The sequence below is a fragment of the Carlito syrichta genome, unplaced genomic scaffold (genome assembly GCF_000164805.1).
Source record: "Carlito syrichta isolate Samal-C Ts95f unplaced genomic scaffold, Tarsius_syrichta-2.0.1 Scaffold316346, whole genome shotgun sequence".
Classification (NCBI taxonomy): domain Eukaryota; kingdom Metazoa; phylum Chordata; class Mammalia; order Primates; family Tarsiidae; genus Carlito; species Carlito syrichta.
Window position 1 is genome coordinate 834,966 of NW_007260442.1, and position 6,230 is coordinate 841,195.

The following is a 6,230-nucleotide window of genomic DNA, read 5'->3' on the forward strand; positions in this document are numbered from 1 at the left end:
GTCTGCGCCTGCGCGGCGCTGGCTTGCGGGCTGGCAGGCTCGCCGTCCTGCGGGACGCCCGCGGTGATGGGTGAGTGCGGGGGCGGGCGCGGGGCAGCAGCGGGCTCCCCTCGGACTCCGGCTGGAAGCCGGGGAAGCACGCGGAAGGGCTCGCGGGGGCGGCCGGCCGCGCTGGGGGCCCCCCCAGTCCTCCGCGCGCGCACTGCGTCCCCCCAGCGGGCCCCGCCCGGGCGGCGCGCGCGGGCCGGGTTCTGAGCCTCCCCGGCTCCCGGCTCTCCCGCCTGCCGCCGGGTCCGTCTGGCTACGCGTTCTTTCGGGCGCGCCCCGGGCTGGGGAGGCACCTCCCCGGAGGGCATGAGCCGCAAGGGCGGGGAGGGGCCCGGCGCTGCCCGCGTTCGAAGGGCCCCCCGCCCGGGAGGCTGGGATTCCGGGCTGCGTGCCAGAGGCGGAAGGGGCCTTCGCGATCTCGTCCGTCCCTCTCCCCCCTCTTCACAGGTTGGGGAAATGGACGCCCGGAGAACGGTAAGTTCAGCCACACAGGCTAGCAGGGCTTGTTCGGCGGCACCATGTTGCATCGCGTTCTAGGAAGCTCACTTGTGCAAGGGTTTTCGGGGGCGGGAGTATTGTTGCTAGTCCCTGTACCAATTATTTGGCATTAAGTTTAACTTAGATTATGTCAACACAGCAGCTATGTTTGTTTACCTGTTCTTCATAACCTTTATTTTTGCCCCTTAACAGCTATACCCAGCTGGTCTTCATTCCTGCCTTCTGTTTCTCTCCCTGCCGTGAAACAGAAGCCCTTGAAATAAATGTGTAGTGACCTTGCCTCCCTTTGCTTTGAAATGATTCCTTGGACTCTGAAGGTGCCAGGACTCGTTAGGTCCCATAGTGCTTCACAGCACAGGTTAGGCGCTTTGGAACTGGAATCACCCTTAGCTCATCTCAGGAAAGTAACAAACTCCGAGAGTTGACTTATCTGGTCTCTCCTTTGGTAGATGAAAGTAAATTCAGATTCGTGGATCTTAAAATCATAGATTTTGGTTTTTATTTATATTGGTAAGATAGTGTTATAACTAGGACTAGACACTAGTTACCTAGACCCAGGTTGATCTTGTTCTAAATGCTGACTCAGACCTGCTGACTAGTGGAAATTCGCATCCTTTGAGGATTAGAATCACCCTCTCCCCAGTTTTTGCACAAGACCTTTGTGCTGGGATCATATCTGGATCACGTGTATCCATGTGGGCTGTAAATTACAATATGTTTTAGACTTTACACTGTTATGCCAAGAAGTTTGACACTTGGAGTTGCTTGAAAGTCAAGTTCATTGACTTTGCTTCCTTACATTGAGGTACATTGAGTTTCAGGTAGCAAACAAATGTGAAGTTATGGTAAATAAATTTTGCAATAAATTGCAAAGAATTATCCACGTGAAATGATAATTGAACCGGGCTCGGTGACTCAGCCTGTAATCCTGGGCCTTTGGGAGGCTGAGGTGAGTGAATTGCCTGAGCCCGTGGGTTCGAGACCCGCCTGGGCAACTTGGCAAGACCTCATCTCTACAATAAATCAAAAACTAGCCGGACGTGGTAGCGCGCGTCTGTAGTGCCAGCTACTGGAAGGCTGAGGCGGAATGATCGCCGGAGCCCAGCAGGTCGAGGCTGCAGTGGCCGGAAGCGGCCACTGCACTCCAGTCTGGGCGACAGGTGAGACTCCAACTCAAAAAAAAAAGAAAAGAAAAGAAATAATATAGAGATCAGTTTAGCAAAGAAATTAAACTCTTCATAGTGTAGGTAAACATGCAAAATTCTAAACTACATTGTTAAAGAGTACTGTGCACACTATCCTTCTCTTGCTAAATCAAGAACCTATTCACGCCTTTCTGTTGTGTAGGATGAAACTAGAGGAAAAGCTTTAAATCTGTGACGTCTGGAGAGTTTCATAACATTTCTTTTTCCCATGTAGGCCTGTTTTTTAAATCTGGGAATCTCAGCATACAGTAATGTTCTTAAATTTTCTTAAAGTATCTTGATGCAGTGGTCAATAAATGGCTGACTAACTTCTGTTAGCCACAGTTTCCTGTTTGTTTAATAACAGTTCTTGACCAGGCATGGTGGTTCACACCTGTAATCCCAGTACCTTGAGAGGCCGAGGCCAGAGGATTGCTATTCCAGAGGCTGATGCTTGACTAGAGCCCAGGAGGTTGAGGCTGCAGTAAGCTGTGATTACACCGTTGTGTTCCAGCCTGGGCAACAGGGAACCCTCCCTGTCTCTTAAAAAATAAATAAATAAATGTCCTGGTTATAACAGAATGGTGATGGATTGGATAAAGTAACCTTAATTTGCAAACTTTTGGAAAGTAATACAAGTTTTACATTTCAGTAAAAAAGACAAATTAACATGGAAAAAATTGTTTGTTGTTTTTCAAGTGCACAAATAACTTGGTTTCTATTTTTGACGAATACATGTAAACAACTTGTAGGTGGTGACCTTAGAATTTAAAATACATTGTTGTGTGTTCAGCATGAAAAAAATGAAATGTCACCAGGCGCAGTGGTTCATGCTGGTAATCCCAGCGCTTTGGGAGACTGAGGCAGAGGATCACCTGAGTTCAGCGATGTGAGGCCAGTCTGGGCAGCACAGAGATACCATCTATACAGAAAAGAAAGAAATATTTTTGGCATTCATAAATTGTCATAATATTTTATAATCATGTGCACATTAGTCTAAATATTTTTGTTGGTTTTGACATTGTTTAATTCTGAAACTCTGAGGAAGTGCAAAGCATTACATATGTGTCAAGTATTTCTTTGCCAAGTTTTAGTTCTTTAAATATTGATTAATCTTAGATTAGTAAGTGTAGTACTAGTAAGAGTTATTAAGTCATACTTACCAGCCAAAACAGTAAAAAGTAAGGATGTAGTAGACTGATTAATAATTATCAAACTTGCTGGGCTCGGTGGCTCAGCCTGTAATCCTGCACCTTGGGAGGCTGAGGTGAGTGGATTGCCTGAGCCCGTGGGTTCGAGACCCGCCTGGGTAACTTGGTGAGCCCTCATCTCTACAATAAATCAAATATTAGCCAGGCGTGATACTGTGCGCCTGTAATTCCAGTTACTTGGAAGGCTGAGGCGGAAGGATCGCTGGAGCCCAGCAGGTCGAGGCTGCAGTGGCCGGGAGCGGCCACTGCACTCCAGTCTGGGCAACAGAGTGAGACTCCAACTCAAAAAAAAAAAAAAAATTATCAAACTCAGTACCCCGGCAAATTTATTAAGAGTTTATAGGACATATTTTAAAATTGATCTTATTAAGTCCCAAAACCTCTACATTATGAAAGGGAGGAAAAGAGGGGGAACAGATGACATTCTGAAACCATTCTTTTTTTTTTTTAAAGCCTATTTTTATCACAAGTAACAATAACTCTAAACTGGCTTGCTGAAGTAGTAAGAAGAATTTTGCTCAAAGGAAAGAGCATATAGCCTTAAACACTCACGTTTCAAAGCAAAGAATAAATTTAATCATCTAACTTAAGAATTAGAAGAAGGTAAAACTCAGACCAAGCAGGATAAAAGAGATAATAAAGAAGAAAAGCATATTTAAAAAATTTTAAAGCCAGGCTCAGTGGCTCACCCTGTAATCCCGTGCCTTTAGGGGGCTGAGGTGAGTGGATTGCCTGAGCCCGCGGGTTCGAGACCCGCCTGGGCAGCGAGACCTCATCTCTACAATAAATCAAAAAATCAGCCGGGTGTGGTAGCGCATGCCTGTAATTCCGGCTACTCAGAAAGCTGAGGAGGAAGGATCGCCGGAGCCCAGCAGGTCGAGGCTGCGGTGGCCGGGAGCGGCCACTGCACTCCAGTCTGGGCGACAGAGTGAGACTCCAACTCAAAAAAAAAAAAAATTTTAAACTGAGAAATAGTAAAATTGAGAATTCAATAGCTGGTTCTTTGCTGGGAGTGAGAGGGTTATAAGTCAGTTAAACTGGTTATCCTGATCAAGAAAAAAAGGAACATAAATATACAAGGTCAAAAATAACTTTTTAAAATAGCAAATGCTTTATAAGACTATAAGCCAGATTTCACTTTTTTTTTTTTAAAGGAAATCCAGTTATCAAAACTGACTTCAGAAGAGAGAACCTAATAGACCAATAACAATGGAAGAAATTGGGAAAGTTATCAAAAAGCTATCATCCCACAAGGCTTAGATGGCGTTACAGGTGAATTATTTTAAACTTTCTTTAAATTATTATTTTTTTTGAGTTGTCGTCTCACTTCATCGCCCAGGCTGGAGTGCAGTGGCATTTTCACGGCCACCCCAGCATTAACCTACTGGGCTCAGGCAATCCTTCTGCCTCAGCTTTCCAAGTAGCCAAAACTACAGGAATGTGGTACCACGCCTGGCTAATTTTTTGATTTATTGTAGAGATGAGGTCTCGCCAAGTTGCCCAGGCTGATCAGTCTCTAACCTGTGGGCTCAGGCAGTCCTCTCACCTCGGCATCCCAAAGTGCTAGGATTACAGGTTTGAGCCACAGCGCCTGGCCTATTTTAAACTTTCAAAGATTGAATCATTTTGATAAGATTTAAATTGTTTCATAGTGTAAGGAAGAAAAAAAATCACAGATTCTTTTTGGAAAACTATTGGAATATTGACACTGAGATGTGATGTGAAGACAAGACTAAAAGTGAAACGTGATCTGTTATAAAAATGTAAAATTTTAAAATAAGATATTAACAAATGAAATTTGCTAACATAGCAGTATGTTGAAAGAATATTTCAGACTGGTCACAGTGGCTTATGCCTATAATTCCATGCTTTGGGAGACCAAGGCAGAAGGATTGCTTGAGCCCAGGGATTTGATACCAGCCGGGGCAATATATTGAGATCTGTCTCTACAGAAATTTTTCCAAAAAATTAGCTGGGCATGGTGGCATATACCTGTAGTCCCAGCTACTTGAGAAGGGTGAGACAGGAGGAGCACTTACGGCCGGGAAATTGAGGCTGCAGTGAGCCAGGATCTTGCCGCTGCACTCTAGCCTGGATGACCAAGTGAGACCTTGTCTCAAAAAACAAAGACTATATTACCATGACCAAGTGGGATTCATCCCCATATTCTAAAGTAAGTAATTGCCAAGAAATATGCTGACATAATACACCAAATATCGGTGGCTCAGCCTGTAATTCCGCGCTTTGGGAGGCCGAGGTAAGTGGATTGCCTGAGCCCACAGGTTCGAGACCCACCTGGGCAACTTGGCGAGACCTCATCTCTACAATAAATAAAAAATTAGCCGGCCGTGGTAGCGCGCACCTGTAGTTCCAGCTACTTGGAAGGCTGAGACGGAAGGATGGCTGGAGCCCAGCAGGTCGAGGCTGCAGTGGCCAGGAGCAGCCACTGCACTCCAGTCTGGGTGACAGAGTGAGACTCCAATTCAAAAAAAAAAAAGAAGAAGAGAAATACTACGCTATTGGTGGAAAAGAATGGAGTGCAGAAATATATGCAAGTGCCTGTGGATATTTAAGTTATGTAAACCACCAATGAAAACAGTTTGTCGATGGTGCTGGCGATCTCTTAAGGATAGAAAATCTAGCCGCTGAGATGGATATATTTAATATCCAAATTAAGAACTTCAGTACACAAAAATGACAGGGGCATTGTGGGGAAACTATTTGCCACAGTTCAACTACTATAACTAGATTGATTTTCTTCATATCTAAGATACTTTTCAAATCAGTAAGAAAAGTAAAGTGACAATATAAAAATGGGCAGCATATATGAAAATTTATGTAAAATAATTTACGTGGTCAAAAAAAAATGAAAGATGCTGAATTTTATCCAAAAATCTTAAATGGTAAAACAGTTCAACTCGGCATAGGACAAGGTTGCCCATTGCGGCATTGTATAAACACAAAAAGGAAAAAAATAAAACAGCAACCATGACAGGAGATGGAATAAATTATATATAATGCATTCATTCGATAGAGAACAATGCAGCCATTCCAAACACTGAGGTATCTTTGTGCTGCTATTGGATTCCAAAATGCACTGTTGTACACCTCCCTTTTTTCTCTTAGGTGTGTTCTTTTTGTTTGTTTGTTTATTTATTTATTTATTTATTTATTTTTTGAGTTGGAGTCTCACTCTGTCGCCCAGACTAGAGTGCAGTCGCTGCTCCCGGCCACCGCATCCTCGACCTGCTGGGCTCTGGTGATCCTTCCGCCTCAGCCTTCCAAGTAG

General features: G+C 44.4%; 1 protein-coding gene across 2 annotated transcripts in view; it reads left to right on the top strand.

Annotated features, from left to right (window-relative positions):
• Positions 1-41: 41 nt before the first annotated feature.
• Positions 42-6,230, top strand: part of SLC25A51 (solute carrier family 25 member 51) — an 18,023-nt gene continuing 11,834 nt past the window's right edge. Inside the window, exons 1-3 of one of the 2 annotated variants that reach the window (XM_021707054.1) lie at positions 42-70; positions 496-522; positions 4,096-4,213. The gene's annotated coding sequence lies outside the window, so the exon portion shown is untranslated. Of the gene's footprint in view, positions 71-362; positions 523-4,095; positions 4,214-6,230 lie in introns of those variants that run through there. The other variant, XM_008074133.2, reaches the window with a different exon arrangement.